At 43.8% G+C, this 20028-nt stretch overlaps 1 protein-coding gene across 1 annotated transcript in view; it reads right to left on the bottom strand.

Moving 5' to 3' along the window:
* slc26a6 (solute carrier family 26 member 6) overlaps nt 1-16468 on the bottom strand; it is a 145819-nt gene extending 129351 nt beyond the window's left edge. Inside the window, exon 1 of the mRNA XM_073072884.1 lies at nt 16358-16468. The gene's annotated coding sequence lies outside the window, so the exon portion shown is untranslated. The remainder of the gene's footprint in view (nt 1-16357) is intronic.
* Between the last annotated feature and the right edge of the window lie 3560 nt (nt 16469-20028).

The following is a 20028-nucleotide window of genomic DNA, read 5'->3' as shown; positions in this document are numbered from 1 at the left end:
GAGCAGAAACCACCAAGACTGGTTTGACGATAATTCAGATACCATCCACAACTTGCTTAAGGACCTGCACAAAGTACACCGGGCAACATTAGATAACCCATCATCCATCAGCATCAGACAGCATTGGCAGGCAGCTCAGAGGAAAGTGCAAAAGGCAATATGGGCCATACAAAATGAGTGGTGGACTGAAAAGGCACATGAAATCCAGTCCTTTGCCAATAATAACGACATGCATAATTTTTACAATGCTGTCAAAACCATCTACGGCCCAATAAACCGATGCATTACTCCCCTGAAAACAGCAGATGGTCTAACATTTCTGAAGAATCAGAATACCATTCTGCTGAGGTGGGCTGAGCATCTTAACACCCCACTTAATCAGGATTCTGACGAAGACCCCACCATCCTGGATGAATTGCCTGAACTTCCTCCTATCCACGACCTCAGTCTACCAGCAACCTTCCAGGAGGTTCTATCAGCTGTCCATTCCCTTAAGAACAATAAGTCCCCTGGCACTGACAATATCCCTGCCGAGTTACTGAAGAACGGAGGGTACATATGTATGCGCACCCTCTACCAGTACATCACCAAGGCCTGGACTGACGAGAACATCCCACAGCAATGGAAAAATGCAAACATCGTCGTCATTTATAAGAACAAGGGTGACAAGGCCACCTGTGGCAATAGTAGGGGCATATCACTCCTTTCTGTTGCTGGAAAGATCCTGGCTAAGGTGATGCTTCAGAGGCTCATCAGCAACATCACCGAGTCAATGCTGCCTGAATCACAGTGTGGATTTAGGAAGAACAGGAGCTCGATCAACATGATCTTCACAGCCAGGCAGCTTCAGGAAAAGTGCCGGGAGCAACATCAGGACCTGTTTATGGCCTTTGTCGACCTCTCCAAAGCATTCGACACCGGGCAAAGAGAACTCTTATGGGATGTCCTCCTCAGGTTTGGCTGTCCCAATAAACTTGTTAACATCCTCTGCCAGTTCCACGATGGGATGACTGCTCGGGTGACCATAGGAGGACAAGAGTCCGAGCCCTTCCTTGTACGCACAGGGGTGAGGCCGGGGTGTGTGCTAGCACCAGTGCTCTTTAACATCTTCCTCTTGTGTGTTACCAAGCTTCTTCACAATGAGATTGAGGGTAGCAGTGGTGTGGCAGTGAACGTCAGATTAGATGGCACCTCTTTAACATCAGGAGGCTCCACGCAACCACCAAACTCCATACAGAACGGGTCCTGGAGCTGCAGTTTGCAGATGACTGTGCTCTTGTGGCCCATACTCCGGAGGATCTTCAGACTATCTTTGCTGTGGTGGTGAGAGCGTACAGCAGGATGGGGCTGACCGTCAATACCACCAAGACAGAAGTGGTTTGCCAGTGGAGTACCAGTGTCCCACCCACCCCACCTGCCTTCACTGTTGGTGATGAAAAGCTGTCAGTAGTGCCATCTTTCAAATATCTGGGGAGCATTCTCTCTGAGGATAGCGGCATTGACAATGACATCCAGAGCCGCATTAAACAGGCATCGGCTGCCTTTGGGAGACTTCAGCGTAGAGTCTTTCAGAACGGGAGCCTTCGTCCCTCCACAAAGGTCACCCTATACCAAGCGCTCTGTGTCACCACCCTCCTTTATGGCTGTGAAGCTTGGGTAACCTACAGCTGTCACATCAAGTCCTTGGAGCGCTTCCACATAAGCTGCCTCCAGCGCATCCTGGGAATTACCTGGCATGAGCGGGTGCCTCACACTGAAATACTTGTAAAGACCAACTGCAGAAGTATTGAGGCCATCATCACCCAGCGTCAGCTGCAGTGGCTGGGGCAGGTGATAAGGATGCCCCCATGTCGGCTGCCCCACACAGTGTTATACGGCCAGCTACATCATGGTCGACGCTCAGCTGGAGGGCCGAAGAAGCGATATAAGGATCAGATGAAGAATGCTTTAAGGAAGTGCAAGATCAGACCCGTGGACCTGGAGGATGTTGCTGCTGACCGTAACACTTGGCGACAGCTGTGTAGGGATGGGGTTCATATTCTGGAGATGGAAAGAACAACCAGAAGACAGCAGAAGAGAGCCAGGAGAAATGCAGCCATGGTTGCCATCACTACCACCACCACATATACATGTCCCACCTGCAATAGAGCTTGTGGGTACAGGATAGGACTGTATAGTCATCAAAGATCTCACCGTTAAAGGAGTGGATGTAATCATCGGACACTTCGATGGACAACCGAAAAAGAAGAATACTCTGTGAGTCTGTGTAGACTTCATTTAATAATTTTACAGTGTTGTTCTGGAGCTAAGCCACATTTCAGTTACTTCAAGGAATGAACCACTTTGTCAATGGGCAAGCAACTTCACATCTGCTCTGAATTAAGACCATACAACCTGGGATCAGATTTAGGCTATTCAGCCCATCAGTCTGCTCTACTATTCCATAATATCTGATTTACTATCCTTTTCAACTCCAATCTCCTGCCTTCTCTGTGTAACCTTTCACACCCCAACTGATCTATCAACCTCCACTTTAAATATACCAAGTGACTAGGCCTGCACAGCCATGTATGGCAATGAATTTCACAGATTCACCACCATCTGGCTAAGGACATTCCTCCTCATCTCCGTTCTAAATGGACATCCTTTTAGTCTGAGACAGGTCACTCTGGTCCTAGACTCACCCACTACAGGAAACATCTTCTCCACATCCTTTCTTTCTAGGGTTTTCAATATTCAATAGGTTTCAATTAAATCCCTGCTCATTCTTTTAAACTCCAGTGACACAGGCCCAGGGTCATAAAATACTCTTCATATTTCAAAACTTTCATTCCTGGAACCATTCTAACCCTAACCCAACCTTAACTCTAACCTCATTTGGACCTTCTCCATTAGCAGCACTTTTCCTAGATAAGGGCTCAAAATTGCGCACAATACTCCAAATGTGGTCTTAATAAGCCAGATGGCATAGGTTTAGGTATGTATTAAGCTGTGGCTCTGTTGGTAGCAGTTTTCTTCAGTCTGACCTCTGAAGTGATATCTTGAGGCCAAGAACAGTGCTCACATAAATTGCTGCTTTCATTCGCAGGGGAGCTACACACCCTCAGTCTCCCCCTTCCCCTTTCCTGATCACCTTGGTCTTTACCCTCCTCCCAAGTGGTCAGAATCAGATTCAGAATCAGGTATTTATCATGAAATTAATAGTTTTGCAGCAGTGGTATGTTGCAATAATAAAAACTGTATATTACAGTAAGAAGTATACAAATATAAATTAAATAAATAGTGCAAATGGAGATGGGAAAAACTGAGGAAGTGTTCATGGGTTCATTGTCCATTCAGAAATCTGATGGTAGAGGGAAAGAAGCTATTCCTGAAATGTTCCATGTGCGCCTTTAGGTTCCTGCTGTCGTGGTCCGGTCCGGGATCTGCGTTCCGGTTCGCAGTCCGCGGGCTCCGGACTCCGGGTCCTCTGGCTGTCCCTTGTTTTGGTTGGACTAAACCATAAACACCTGACGCTCATCTTGTTGGCTGGGAATATAAGTGGCCCTGGGATTGAGTGTGGTTTGGGGGGTTGTCTTGTCAGCTTCTCTGGCAAGATGCTCATGGAGTGAATGGCTGGTGGAAGGCTAGAATGGCCACTTGCCATTCTTGGGGCTGTGTTGGAGAACCATTGCTTCTGGGAGCCTTGCTGGTAGTAGTTGGAGCTGTCATTGCAGTATGGATTCAGCTGTTTCCTGGGCCAGCTGGGTGGCTGTCAGTCACTCTGAGCTAGGTAGGGATCTGGTTGTTTCCATAGCCAGCCAAGGCCGCCGGCTGTAATGGCTACTCAGAGCAGCCCTGATGCAGAGATGGAACTGTCTGTTGTTCTTTAGTGTTTGTCTCTTCCTGTCCTCACTCTGTGGTGTAAGTTGGGCTGTCCTGCTGTTGCCCTGTAGGATAATCTGTCTTGCCTTGTCCTTGCCTCTGGGGTAAGTCAGGCTGTTCTGCTGTTGCCCTGTGGTGGAATCTGTCTTGTCTTTGCCTCTGTCAGGTAAGTCTGGCTGTTCTGTCCCACCTTGGTGTGGAGTGAAAGTTGAGTCCTGGCTTGTTGAAGGAGAAGTCCTGGTTCTATGTTTATGTACAGTTCCTAGTCTGCCTCCAAGCTCCAGCCAAGCCTTGACCCCAGCCTCAGGCCTCCAGCCAAGCCTTGACCCCAGCCTCAAGACCCCAAGCCTCATCATGTCTTTACCTGGTTTTGGGGGTCCAAGCCTGAGGCAAGACCCAGGTTCTGGGTCCTTGTTCAGTCTCGGGCTTGGAGTCCACCCCAGGCTCCTTGTTCCTAGTCCCTCATCCTGGTCATACTTCCCTAGCCAAGGCTGTGTTCTGTCCTGTCCTTTAGCTTCGTCCTGCCCTGTTCCTAGCACTGCAGTGTCTGTGTCCTTCATTTGGGTCCTGATACAACACCCCTGTACTGACACCTGTACCTCCTCCATGATGGTAGCAATGAGAAGTGAGCGTGTCCTGTGTGATGGGGGTCCTTAATGATGAAAGCCACCTTTTTTTAGGCTTGCTGTTTGAAGGTGCCCTCTATGCTGGGGAGGCTCGTGCCCATGAAGCTGAGCTTACAACTTTCTGCAGCTTCAGAAAGTTGTATATTTGGTGACATACCAATTCTCCTCAATTGCCCCACTCCCTTATTTGCTTCCACTCTCCACCTTCCTCTCCTATCAGATTCTGTCAGCATTTTGTCACCTCTACCTATCACCTCCCAGCCTTTAACACTTTATTTTCACCCTTCTTTCCTTCCTCATATCTATCACCTCTTCCTGATTGGATCTAGCTATCATTTGCCAGGTCTTGCCCCATCCCTTCTCCTTACTGAGTGAAGAAGAGGGCAGTGCCGAGTGAAGAATGGAGAGCAACACAGTGAAAAATGGTGGGCGGTGCTGAGCACACACCAGGGGGCGGTGCTGAGCACACACCAGGGGGCGGTGCTGAGCACACACCAGGGGGCGGTGCTGAGCACACACCAGGGGGCGGTGCTGAGCACACACCAGGGGGCGGTGCTGAGCACACACCAGGGGGCGGTGCTGAGCACACACCAGGGGGCGGTGCTGAGCACACACCAGGGGGCGGTGCTGAGCACACACCAGGGGGCGGTGCTGAGCACACACCAGGGGGCGGTGCTGAGCACACACCAGGGGGCGGTGCTGAGCACACACCAGGGGGCGGTGCTGAGCACACACCAGGGGGCGGTGCTGAGCACACACCAGGGGGCGGTGCTGAGCACACACCAGGGGGCGGTGCTGAGCACACACCAGGGGGCGGTGCTGAGCACACACCAGGGGGCGGTGCTGAGCACACACCAGGGGGCGGTGCTGAGCACACACCAGGGGGCGGTGCTGAGCACACACCAGGGGGCGGTGCTGAGCACACACCAGGGGGCGGTGCTGAGCACACACCAGGGGGCGGTGCTGAGCACACACCAGGGGGCGGTGCTGAGCACACACCAGGGGGCGGTGCTGAGCACACACCAGGGGGCGGTGCTGAGCACACACCAGGGGGCGGTGCTGAGCACACACCAGGGGGCGGTGCTGAGCACACACCAGGGGGCGGTGCTGAGCACACACCACTAACAAGTGCTTTAGTTTCTAACCATGGATATCCTTGCCCTGTACATGGCCAGCTCTTGTGACTCTGAATGTTAGTCCGCCAGTACCCTCATACTCCCGTATTCCATGTTCCAGTACATTGTGGGCCAACTGTATCTCAGTACATGTAACAATAATAAATCAATTCCATTTCAATATATGGTAACTTCTTTAGTTGGGGAGAGCACCACTCTAGTAAATAGATCCCCACTATATCCACCATCACAAGAATATTATACAGGATCTTGCCTGGGTTTTTCAGGAATGCTCTAGGTATGGAGGAATCTGAAGATTGCTGATGGGAATATGGAAATAATATAATAGGATTAGTAGGAGAGTGATGAGAAATGACAGGACTGGAGATTGGGACATTGAAAGATGGAGGAGCTTGAGATACCACAGATATCTTGCAATGGAGATACGGGCCCTTCTAGGAGAGAAGGCAGGGCCAAGGTCATTAAGTCTATGAGAGTTCAGAGGAGTCTGGTTGATGATGAGGCCCAGGGACCTCTTGAAAGAGTCCTGTTCTCCATATTGCACATCACCTTCAATCCAGTGGATGTACCATTCCCAAAAAGGAGTGGTGAGAAAGATAGTCCAGCGAAACAGTACTAGCGCTGATACCGGTACAGAGCATGGTTTCAAGTTCCACTAGATCTTCTTCAACATAAACTCCATCAGTTAGTTCTATATACCGTGGTGGTGGTGGGAGTGGGTGGTGGATATTGTTGCCTCAACCTTGAACTCTAACCTCTTCCCAATTCTTAACAATGCAACATCACCACTAATGTGAATATGAAGACCCAACCAGTAGCCAGGAGAAAGAAAAAAAACCAAGTTCTGTTGTGGCCACAAATCTTGAAGGTTGTTGTTGCTGAGTAAAGGGAAAAGTCACATTCAATTGGAAATTTAAAATTTCCAATGGAAACGGATGATTAGTGTATCCCTTAAATTGGGAAAGTTAAACTAGGGAGAATTCCTAAATTATGAGATTAGGAATGGATCAGAACTTGGGGTGTGTGCATCTGACCTTACCTGCCCTGAAGATACCCCAGCAATACAAAACATACTGGTTCTGAAAAACCCAGGCAAGATCCTGTATAACATTCTTGTGATGGTGGATATAGTGGGGATCTATTTACTAGAGTGGCGCTCTCCCCAACTAAAGAAGTTACCATATATTGAAATGGAATTGATTTATTATTGTTACATGTACTGAGATACAGTTGGCCCACAATGTACTGGAACATGGAATACGGGAGTATGAGGGTACTGGCGGACTAACATTGCAGAGTCACAAGAGCTGGCCATGTACAGGGCAAGGATATCCATGGTTAATACACTCAGTTTGTGCCACCTGGCTGGTTGGGTAGAATGGCACACTTCCCTCTGCAGTTGAGAAATAGGGGAAGCTTGTAGGGACCTCTCTGGACAAATTTCAGCAGGTTAAAAAAAAAAACTGTCATATGACCATACCCTGTTTACCCAAATGAACATACCTTCTCTGGAAACTGGTAGTTACTGAAATTGTACTGTAGAGGCCCTATCACTAATATCACTAAGGTTTATGTGCAAGGGAGGGGGACTATCAGAACTATCAACATGTGGTGTCAATGGTGAAGTCACCAACACCACAAGCAGAAGACACTCAAAGCTGCTGCACAGTTTGACAGTGTTATTAAGAAGACATATGATGTGATGACCTTCATCAACTGTGGGATCGAGTTCAAGAACTGTGAGGTAATGTTACAGCTGTATATGACCTTGGTCAGACCCCACTTGGAGTACTGTGCTCAGTTCTGGTCACCTCACTACAGGAAGGATGTGGAAACTATAGAGAGAGTGCAGAGGAGATTTACAAGGATATTGCCTGGATTGGAGAGCTTGCCTTATGAGAATAGATTGAATGAACTTGGTCTTTTCTCCTTGAAGTGACAGAGGATGACAGAGTGACCTGAGGCATTGATCGTGTGGATAGCCAGAGGCTTTTTCCCAGCACTGAAATGGCTAACACAAGGGGGCATAGTTTCAAGGTGCTTGGAAGTAGGTACGGGGGATGTCAGAGGTAAGGTTTTTACACAGAGTGGTGGGTACCTGGAATGTACTGCTAGCGATGGTGGTAGAGGCTGATACAACTGGGTCTTTTAAAAGACTCTTAGATAGGTACATTGAGCTTAGAAAAAAATAGAGGACATTAAGTAGGGAAACGCTAAGCAGTTTCTCGTGTAGGTTACATGGTCAGCACAACGTTGTGGTCTAAGGGTCCTGTGATGTGCTGTAAGATTTCTATGTTCTATGATCTATCTTACATCCTTCCCAGATCAGACTGGTTGATTTCCATTAGATATCCTTTTCTTTGCCTCTAAAGAATAAAGTATATGGGGAAAACACACCTAAGTGATATTAGTCAGTATGTTCAGAAAGTTTAGGAGTATCAGTGACTTTAATATTTAAGCAACAATCAGGTCTTTCATATGACAGAAGGAAATATTTTATACTGTGATTCTACATTACAGATATGTGCAAACTGAATCAGGCAAGCTGCTCTATTTCTTGTGGACTGTTCTCCTTGGACCAAAAGATCTCAAGTTCTTGTTAAAAAAATATCTAGGGAAGTTAGGCAACTGCAGAAATAGCGTCATTTACTTCAGTAGAGACACAGAAAGCACACCAAAGCTTTCTGATTACAGAACACACTCACAAATATGTATATAGGCACCCTCTCTCACATACACGATCACTGACTCATGCACAATGTGACCCCTACACACACTCTGCATTGACACAGATATACTGTACAATGCTCAAAGTCCTGTGGACACTTAAGCATAAATTACAAGTTGTGTGGAGTCTTGTTATAGATAAATTAGCATAGCTTTGTGAGTGGCTGGTTTTTTGAAGAGTAAATAAAACAAGCTGATGAAGATAAAGGTGTGGATGTGGTGTATATGGATTTCAGTGAAGTGTTTGAAAACATTCCACATGGTAAGCTCATCCAGAAGGTCACGAGGCATGGATCCATGGAGACTTGGCCATGTGAGTTTGAAATTGGCTTCCCCACTTAACATAGAGGGTACTGGTAGATGGAGTATACACATTCTGCCTGGAGGTCAGTTACCAGTGGTGTTCCATAGTGTTCTATTCTGGGACCATTTATAAATGACTTTATAAATGAGTTAGATATGGCCCTTGTGGCTAAAGGGATCAGGGGGTATGGGGAGAAAGCAGGTACAGGGTTCTGAGTTGGATGATCAGCCATGATCATACTGAATGGCAGTGCAGGCTCGAAGGGCCGAATGGCCTACTCCTGCACCTATTTTCTATGTTTCTATGTTACTTAGATGAGAAACTGGAAAGGTTGGTTAGTAAGCCGGAGATGACACAGAACTTGTCATGTTGAGGATTGCATTAGGTTGTTGTAAGTTACAATGGGATATAGATGGGATGCAGACCAGGGTGGAGAAATGGAAGTTGGAAAAGTGTGAAAAGATACAGTTTGAAAAATGACACTTGAAGATGGCATACAAGGTTAATGGAAGGACTCTTCATAGTGTGGATTTGGAACAGAAACATTATTTATTGTCATGACTTTATCTGCCTGATTCATCATCAACAATCCCTGAACTCAAAAGTGAATGGCACAGGGACACATCCCTCTCCACTATCGGAAATGCTGCCTCAGGGAGGCAACACTGATCAAAGATCCTTACCGTTTGGGCCATGCCATCCTCTCTCATCTACTATTGGACAGGAGATCTAGAAGCCTGCAGTCCCACACCTCCAGGTTCAAGTACGGCTACTACTCTTCAATGATTCGGTTCTTAACCAACCCGCACAACCCCAATCACTACTTCAATACAGCAACACTATGACCGCATTGCCTAATTCCTTGTATAATTGATGTTGTGAATTTATGTTTTTCTTGTGAATATTTTCTTTCTGTTTTGTACTTGATACTATATGTTGGTGATGCTGTGGTAAGTGAAGCTCTTAATTGCACAGAGATGCACAGCAGGTGCAGAGGAGGTTCACTGGGATGTTGGCTGAATTTAAGGGTATTAACTACAAGAAGAGATTGGACGAACTCAAAATATTTTCTCTGGAGTATCTGAGGCTGAGGGAGACCCAATAGAGGTTTTTGAAATAATACGAGGTGGGTCAGGGTAAAAATATCAAATACTAGAGGACATCACTTTAAGAAGGGAGGGGTGATTTCAAAGGAGGTTGAAGCAAGTTTTATTTTTATACAGGCAGTGGCAGGTGCCCAGAACGGGCTGCCAGCAGAAGCACTGGAAATGGATAGCAATGTTTAAAAGACATTTGGACAGGCAGGGGCTGAGGCAATGTAGACCTTGTGCACATTGATGTGACTACTTTAGACGAGCATTTTACTCAGGTTGGGCATGGTGGGTTAAAGTGCCTGAACTTTTCTATATTCTATGATCAGTCACAGCATTGGCAGAAGGTAAACTTTGCCCCAGTCTTGCTGTCTAGAAGGAGTGGCAGCTCTGCACTACACTTCCTGAAACTGGAGGCATTTGTGGATGGATGGGCGGGCAAGAACCATTGGTGGCATTCTGGGTAGTCAGACCTGGCACAGTCCAGCATGTTATAGAATGCCAGAGCTCAGCAGACACACAAATCCATTCCACGGAGCCGTTCCCTCAAAGTAACTGTGCCAAAGCTTCAAGTAAGGTGAAAGTTGGGCTCCAAATTGAGTCCAGATAGGGAATGCAGAATCCCCAATACTTAGGCTAAACCACCAGCCTGTTCAACCAAGTAAATTGATGTGAACAGTCGAAATCTCCAAGAAAGAGAATGGTAAGTACAAGCTAATTTCCTCTCCTTTTTCTTAATTAATTTATTTTCAATTTTTAAAAATCTCCTAAATCTCCTACTGCTTTTTAAACATTTTAACTTTTAATAATTTTTGGTAGTGTTTCAACTTCTTTAATGGTTTTTGATACATACACAAATATTTAATCTCCTCTGAACTCCACTAAATCTTGTGAGCAGTGCAGTGTGTATCTGTGGTGGGATCTGCAGGTTTGGATAAGGAGAGTCCATGTGTTGTGAAAGTTAACAAATTTCACAACACATACCGATGGTGATAAATCTGATTCTGATCCTACATTGCTTAAATCTTTGCCGAATGGTTAGAGGCAGATTCCCAAACTGTCCCAGGTAAAGAATGAGCCCCTAAATTGTACCAACTAACCTGATGAATGTAGGCTGACACAGAGTGAATGAAATTTTCTCCACAAAGCCACACAATGATATCTGTCCTCAGAATAGCCATAGACCAAGGTCAGATATGATTAACTTTAGCTTAAAAAAAGGGAAATGTTTGAAATATTCAGGCCAGGCTGCTTCTGTGGAGCTAAAGGGCTAAATCAAACGGCACTGGGCAACGATTCTGAAGCCTCTGGCAGTACATCTGTCATGGACAATTGTGGTCCTGTCATAAATCTGGGACAAATGCATGATAATACCAGCATCAGGCTGAGAATGCAGATTCCTGCTCTGAAGATTAGGGAAAACAAAGTGAGTTTCTTTTTAACTCATTCTTTTTCTTTATTTCAGTGCTTTTAATTATTTGAGTACTTTTAACAAATTTTAAATGTCACCAATTTTGAAAATCATATGAAGCAATCTTTACAGATTTTCAGTGATTCTGTACTAGAAAGCTAGGCACCACTATAGTGTAGTGGTTAACGCGACACTATTACAGCTTGGGGCATCAGAGTTCAACCCTGGCTAATGAGCCTATACATCCTCTGTGGAATGCGTCAGTTTTCTCCCACAGTTTCGGTGACTAGTGGTGTGCCACAGCGGTCAGGCGTCTAACGTCATACTGGTTAGTAGATTAACCGGTCATTGTAAATTGTCCTGTGATTAGGTTAGGGTTAAATCAAGGGTTGCTGGGCAGTGGGGGTTGAAGGGCCAGAAGGGCCTATTCTGCACAATATCGCTAAACAAATAAATCCTTTATCAAGCCTTACACTTTGAAAGAGGTTGCCAAGTTGCAATGGTGTGGGTTTGCTATGAGCATGTAAAAAGGCTCTTCAGTGCACCAATATCTAACAACAATGCATTTACTTTAATCCTGCACTAATACCATTTCATTCCAATATTCACATCAACTTCCCTTGGATTTTACCATTCACCTATACACCAGTCCCATTTAACTTACATGCCTTTTGATTATGGGAAGAAACTGGGCATTCAAGAGAGAAGGTTCAAACTCCATTTACAGTGCCTATAAAATGTATTCATCCCCACCTCCCTTTTAAGTTTTCATGTTTTATTGTTTTACACCATTGAATTACAGTGGATTTAATTTGTCTTTTTTGACACTGATCACCAGAAAAAGACTCTTTCATGTCATGTGAAAACAGATCACTACAAAGTGATCTAAATTAATTACAAATATAAAACAAAAATAATTGATTGCATAAGTATTCACCTCCCCCTTTTAATATGACACACCAATTCATTACTGGTGCAGCCAATTGGTTTTCGAAGTCATATAATTGAGTTTTTGGTCATCAGACTAAATACTATGTTTAGCATAAGCCAAACATGACACATCATCAAAAACACATCATTCCCTCCAATGAAGCATAATGGTGGATGCATCATGCTGTGGGGGTGTGTCACGGCAACAGCCCCTGGAAGGCTTGTGAAGGTAGAGGGTAAAATGAATCAGCAAAATACAGGGAATTCCAGGAGAAAAACCTGATGTAGTCTGCAAGAGAACTGGACTTGGGCGAAGATTGGTTTTCCAGCAAGACAATGACCTCAAGCATAAAGACAAAGCTACACAGGAATGACTTGAAAACAACAAAGCTAATGTCCTGGAGTGGCCAAGTCAAGGTCCAGACCTCAATCCAATTGGGAATTTGTGGCTGGATTTTAAAAGGGTGTTCTTTCACGATCCCCATGCAATCTGGCAGACCTTAAGCAGTTTTGTAAGGAAGAATGGGGAAATATTGCAGTGTCCAGATATGCACACAGACTCAAGGTTGTAACTGCTGCCAAAGGTGCATCTACTAAATATTGACTTGAAGGGGTTGAATATTTATGCAATCAATTATTTTGTGTTTTACATTTGCAATTTAGATCACTTTGTAGAGATCTGTTTTCACTTTGACACAAGAGTCCTTTTTCTGCTGATCAGAGTCCAAAAAAAGCCAAATTTAATCCACTGTGATTCAATATTGCAAAACAACAAAACATGAAAACTTCCAAGTGGGTGAGTACTTTTTACGGGCACTGTAGATAGCACACAAGGTCAAGACTGAACCCAGGTAACTGTAGCTATGAGGTAGCAGTTCTACTGTGAAAACTGAACAACAGCCAGGTCCAATTTGCCGCTGCTGCTTCTTTGCTGTCTGGAAGCCTCCAGGAATAGGGAGGCACAGGACAGTTACAATTCTTTGTCACATTAGCATCAACTGCAGAGAAGTCTAGGGAAAATTTTGTGTCGCTGAACTTTCCTAAGTCCTATGTTCCCATTAAGAAAGAAAAATCAATTACAGAGGTGGAGGATGGAGTACAATTTTGAGCTGTTTTAGGCTTTAGCATGGAGAAGCATGTTTCATATAGAAGTATGGATCGTGAGTTTTGTTAAGGAAGAGCTAGTGGAAATGCCAACCATGCTAGTTTTCTGATCCATGCTTTACTGAGATCAGAGTTAAATTAACAAAATAATTATTTAGTGCTGCAATGTCATATTAAGAAAGAAGACAAATTTTGTATGTGGTCTAGACTGGATGGAAAGAGGCTGCAGGGTGCTGTAAACTTAGCCAGCTCGATCACGAGCATTAGCCTCTCCACCAGAGTGCATTTTCAAAAGGCAGTGCCCCAAGAAGACAGCATCCAGTACATGCCTCCTTTTCATCACTACTATCAGTGAGAAGATACGGGAGCCTAAAGACACATACTCAATCTTTTAGGAATGGTTTCTTCCGCTCCACCATCAGATTCTGAATGGTTCATGAAATCTACCTCACTATTCTTCTTTTACACTATATATTTATTTTTTTATTGTAACTTATAGTAATGTTTAATATCTTACACTGTACTGCTGCCAAAACAATAAATTTCCTGACATGCGTCAGTGATAATAAACCTGATTCTGATACCTCAGGGTGGACGAGTGTGGAAAGTTAAATCCTTAACAATATTTTTGAAATTCAAAATGCATTCAATCACTCTATATCTTCAATATATTGTGAAAGCTGCACCACACTCTAGCACAGGATACTCCTATCTGCCAGAGCCCTCTCTGCGATGTACATGAGAGCTCCTAACATAAAGCAAATGGTCAAATGAACTCAGCAGGTCAATGCCTTAAGTCGTCTATCTCTAGCTTGTAACATAAGATACTTCAGTCTTTTTTTGACAACGTGGGAGTACATATGAAACTAACTCTCTAAAGCTTCAAAGCTTTCATACATAACTACATTTTTCACATCCTATCAAGCTGTCATCATCTGAGAAAATCTGCAACAACTTACTCGAGGAGACTCTGCCTGCTGATCATGAAGTGCCTTGCACTCAGTCTTTCAGAGAAGTGGTGTCTGCTGAACTTGTTGCTGTGACTGGGTTTCTTCATAATCACATCATCAGTCCTGAAAATGCTGCTTATGTGGTGCCTCCAACAGGCAACTTAAACTGCCTGTGGTGCAACCTAAAATTGGAACTGAAATTTAATTTAAAAAAAAAAGGATTATCATGTTTTTTATTGAAAGTAATGAGGTTAGGGAAAGAACGTGTGTTAGGGGACACATTTTCAAAGAGTTAGTCTGAACTGTGTAGTACTCATTTTCTTTCAAGTTATAAGTTGGGCTTCCATTTTGTCATATACCATCTGAAAATTTCTTTCTTAAAATTTCTTTGTACATCTGCACAAAACATCCAATTCAATCAATCTAGCAGGATATGTTTAATATATCAACTCTTTGATTCAATTTCTCCTCCATTAATGCTCCAAAGAAGACATACCCTAATGCCCACAACATCATAATTGCCAGACTACAGTCCTCTGGCTCTCCCTAGATTCTGAGGAGTATTGAAAAATTACCACAAATGCTTCTGTAATCACCATTCTGATTTCCATCAACAACCCCTGATACATCTACATAAATATGATTGGTCTTTCTGATAACTCTTTCATGACCAATGCTTCTGCTAAATCATGGATGGCATCATCCTCCATGTTGAACACTGAAACAGATTGTACTGCCCTCTACCTCTATCATCAATTAGGCTCCTATCATGAGTACGGAAGACATTTTAGTTTCCTGTTAACTGCCATTTATTCATACAGTCTATATACTTTGTGAAATTGCTTTATCAGAAAAATAACCAGGGCAACAGTTCACCACTGTAGGCAAGTATGATAGAAGTAGCAGTAGATAATTAATGCCTACTCACCCATTCATCATTTCCTTTAAAATCCAAAAAATCTATGGACTTCCATCATGTATACTCAGTGACACCCTCCACATCAGCTCAGAGTAAAGGATTGCAAAGATTCACTATACTCTGCATGAAGAAATTTCTTCTCATCTTAGTCCTGAATGGCTCTGTATTTTGAATTGTGCTCCATTATGTATGACAGGGAAACATCCTCCCTCCATCCATCCCCTCAAACCCCATGAGAATGTTAATAGGGTTGACTCTGATTGTTCCAAATTTGAGAAATACAGGTGCATTCTGCTTAATAGGACAAAACCAACAACCGAACAAACCGTTCAAACATCCTTAATCACAGCTATATTCTTCCTTAGGAAGGAAGTCTCAATATAGTCTCACCAGAGGCCCATTTAATTGCATTATGGTGTTCTTACCCTTGTACTTCAACCTATATGCCCTGCCTGGTCACTGACTTTTAGTGATTTGTGTATCAGTGCCATCCAGATTCCCTTTGAAACCTACAAAACGTACAACTCTCATTTGAAATGAATGCTCTGTCTTATTATTTTTTTATTACATTTTTCCACAACACTATATTCCGCCTGCTATATTCTCACAGACTCAGTTGGCCCTGTCTACATTATTTCAAAGCTCTCTGAATCCTCTTCCCAACCGACTCTCTCACTGAGTTTAGCATCATCAGCAAACTTACAGTACATATGTTGCGCTTGATTTAGTCACCCAAATTCTAAATCCTAAAGGAAGTCATGGTACATAGTCGTACCAATGTCATTAGAAGGAAAAGGAAGACATTAAGATATAGGAGCAGAATGAGGCCAATCAGCCCATTGAATCTGCCCCACAATTTAATCATGGCTGATCTGTTTCCCTCTCAGCCCCATTCTCCTGCCTTTTCCCTGTAACCTTTCAACCCCTAACTTATCAAGGATCTATCAACTTTCACCTTAAATGCACCCAATGACCTGGCCTCTACAGCTACTTGTAGCAACAAATTCCACAGATTCACCCTCTGACGAGAGAAATTCTTACTTATCTCCATTCTAAATTCTATTCTAAGTTTGTGCCCTCTGGTTCTGGACTCTTCCATTATAGGAAACATTCTCTCCACATCTTGTCTATCTAGGTCTCTCAACATTCGACTAAGTTTCAATGAAATCTCTCATTTTCCTAAATTGCAGCAAATACAGGCCCAGTGCCATGAAACACTCTTCATATGATAAGCTTTTCATTCCTGGAATCATTTTTATGAGCCTCCTTTAAACTCCCTCTAACGTCAGCATTACCTTCTTAGATAAGGGGTCCAAACAGTCCCAATACTTCAAGTGTGGTCTTGCCAGTGCCTTAAAAAGCCTCAGCATAACAAATTTGTTTTTATATTTTAGGCCTCTTGAAATGAATGCTAACATTGTATTTGTCTTCATCACCACAGACTGAACCTGCAAGTTAACCTTTAGGGAATCATTTACAAGGACTGCAAAGTCCCTTTGCACCTTGAATATTTTAATTTTCTACCCATTTAGAAAAACAGTCTACACCTTTAACTTTCTACAAAAGTGCATGACCATACACTTCCTTAAGTGTGTTCCATCTGCCACTTCTTTGTCCATTATCCTAATCTGTCTATGTCCTTTTGCAGCCTTCCTACTTCATCAACACTACCGGCCCTCCATGTATCTTCATATCATCTCCAAACCTGGCTGCAAAACCATCAATTCCATCATCCAAATCATCGACATACAACGTAAAAAGAACTAGTTGCAACACCAACCCCTGTGGAGCACCACTGGCCAATGGCAGCCAATTAGAAAAGGCTCCTTTAATTCCCAGTCTTGCCTCCTACCAATCAGCCAATGCTTTAACCATGCTAGTACCATTCCTGTAATTCCATGGGCTCTTACCTTGCTAAGCAGCCTCATGTGTGGCACCTTTTCAAAGGCCTTCTGAAAATCCAAGTACACAACACCCACTAGTTCTTTTCTCTGTCCTGCTTGTTATTTCCTCAAAGAATTCTAACAGCTTTGCCATGCAAGATCTTCCATTAAGGAAACAATACTGATTTTGGCCCATATAATCATGTGCCTCCAAGTACCCTAAAACCGTATCCTTAATAATCAGCTCCAACATCTTCCCAATCACTGAGGTCAGACTAACTGGCCTATAGTTTTCATTCTTCTGCCTCCCTCCCTTTTGAAGAGTGGAGTGACATTCACAATTTTCCAGTTCTCTAGAGCTATGCTAGAATCTGGTGATTCTTGAAAGATCATTGTTGTAATGATGTTGGTAAGAACTGTGGCATCCTCATACAGATTCAAAGATGAATCCCTGAATACAGTCCAGTAAACCAACTCAAAGCAGTCCTGTAGGCGCTCCTGTGCTTCCCTTCCATATCTTCCCAGTCCTCACTACTGGTGCTGCAGTCTTCAGTCTCTGCCTATACTCAGGGAGTAGAAGTACAGCCAGGTGATCAGACTTCCCGAAGTGAGGGCGTGGAATAGCACGGTAGGTATTCTTGATGGTGGTGTAACAATGGTCCAGTGTGTTGTTTCCTCTAGTAATACTAATAATTTGTTGATGATAATTATTTAGTGCCTTTTTCAGGCTGACCTGGATAAAATCCCCCAAAATGATGGTGAGGATGTTTTGATCAAAATGCCTGTTTGACATTGACCTGAGGTGGAATGTACCAAAATGATTGCAGAAATCTCCAGCAGCAAGTAAACTGGATGGCACTTAATTGCAAGATATTCCAGGTCCAGTGTGCAGAATTGGGGCATCACTGATACATTTGTGCACCAAGAGGTGCTGATCATGGGGCATACACCTCCACTTCTGCTTTTGAAGAACTCGACAGTCCTATCCTGAAGGTGTATAGTGAACCTGTCAATCTGAATCGCTGCGCCCAGTATGGAAGGGGTTAACCAGTTTTCTGTCAAACAAAGGACACGCGTGGCCCTAATGTTTCTCTGATACAACACCTCAGTGCTGAGATCTTAGATTATATTTACTAGAGACTGTACGTTTTACAGTAGTCAGTATTTGGAGTCTGAAACCCCATTTCCTTAAATGCACTTGTATCCCTGACCTGCAGCCAAGTTTTCTAAGTGGAATCTGGTGAGAAGTATAGCCCGAATCAGCATTGTTTCCGTCAGTTTTAAGCAGTGACAGGTCATTCAGTAGCAACTGTACAGACCATGGAAGCAGTTGTCATTCTCGGCTGAAATGGGAATATATAATCGTATCCATCGAGCTCTGTTGTACGAGGTTGGGTTCTGAAGGTGCCCTGGCCTTCCCTTTACTCCTCTGTAATTTGAGTTTGAGTTTAGCTTTGCCCTCTCAAATTTCATGGTGAATTTTATCATATTATGTTCACTACCTCCTAAGGGTTCTGTTACTTTTAGCTGCATAATCAAATCCAGTTCATTACACAACGTCCATCCAGAACAGCCGACCCCCAGTGGGCTGAACCACAGCTGTCTAAAAAGCCATTGCCAAGCTTTCTATAAATTCTCTCTCTTGAGCTCCAAAATGAGCACCAACCTGATTTTCCCAATCTTACCTGCATATTGAAACTTCTCATTACTTTTGTAACATTGTCACTTTGACATGCATTTCTATCTCCCATTAAAAAATTGTAGCCCATATCCTGGCTATTATCGGCAGACCTGTATATAACTCACATCAGGGTCTCTTTAATCTTGATTCCTTAAATACCCACAACGGTTCTACAAGGAGGAGGTCCTGAAGTGAGAATATAGGGAGTTAGGCAGAAAGCTGAAAGCAGGACCTCCAGGGAAGTAATATGTGGACATGTGGCAGCGAGAGTAAGAATAGGATGATTTGCCAAAGGAATGTGTGGCTGCAGAATTGGTGCAGGGGGCAGGGTTTCAGATTTCTGGATCATTGGGATCTTTTCTGGGGAAGGTATCACCTGTGCAAGAGAGATGGGTTACACCTGAACCAGAGGGTGACCAATATCCTTTGTGCAAGCTTGCTCAAGCTGTTAGGAAGGGACTAAACTAATTTGGCAGGGAGATTGGAACTGGAGTGACAGGGCAGAGGAGGGGGTAGTTGGTATACAACTAGATGCAGTGTGTAGTGAACCTGTGAGGAAGGACAGGCAGATGATAGGGCAAATTCAGAGTTGGTAGGATGAGTTAAAATTGAAAAGGTTGATGGATACAGGACTGAAGATGTTATATTTGAATGCACGCAGTATACAGAATAAATTAAATCTTTCATATAAATTGGCACGTATGATGTGGACATCACTAAATAGTGGTTGAAAGAAGATCGTAGTTGGGAGCTTAACATCCATGAGTACACATTGTATCCAAAGGATAGGCAGGTGAGCAACGGGTGTGGGGGTGGGGGGACTGTGGCTCTTCTGGCAAAAAGAAATCAAATCCTTAGAAAGCAGTGATAAAGAACCAGAAGGTGTAAAATCATTGTGGGTATTGTCAAGAAACTGCAAGAATAAAAAGACCCTGATTCAGTTACATACAGGCCTCCAAACAGTGGCCAGGAGGCGGACTATAAATTACAACAGGAGACAGATACGGCATGTGAAAAGGGCAATGTTGCAATAATCATGGGGGATTGGGAAAATCCGATTGCTGCTGGATCCCAAGAGAGGGAATTTGTAGAATGCCTGCAAGATGCCTTTTAGAGCAGCCAGTGGTTGAGCACACTACGGGTAAAGCAATTCTGGTTCACGTGTTATTTAATGACCCAGATTTGATTAGGGAGTTGAAGGTAAAGGAACACTTAGGAGATGGTAGTCATAATATGATAGAATTCACCCTGCAGTCTGAGAAAGAGAAGCTAAAATCAGATGTATCGGAATTAAAGTTGAGGAAAGGGATTTCAGAGAAAAGGGGAATTACAGAGGAATGAGAGTGGAGCTGGCCTAAGTTAACTGGAAGAGAACATTAGCAGGGATGTTAAAGAATTCCAA

This window comes from Hemitrygon akajei, chromosome 19 (assembly GCF_048418815.1).
Source record: "Hemitrygon akajei chromosome 19, sHemAka1.3, whole genome shotgun sequence".
Lineage (NCBI taxonomy): Eukaryota > Metazoa > Chordata > Chondrichthyes > Myliobatiformes > Dasyatidae > Hemitrygon > Hemitrygon akajei.
The sequence above is the reverse complement of the archived record's forward strand: the minus strand, read 5'-3'. Positions and strand labels throughout refer to the sequence as shown.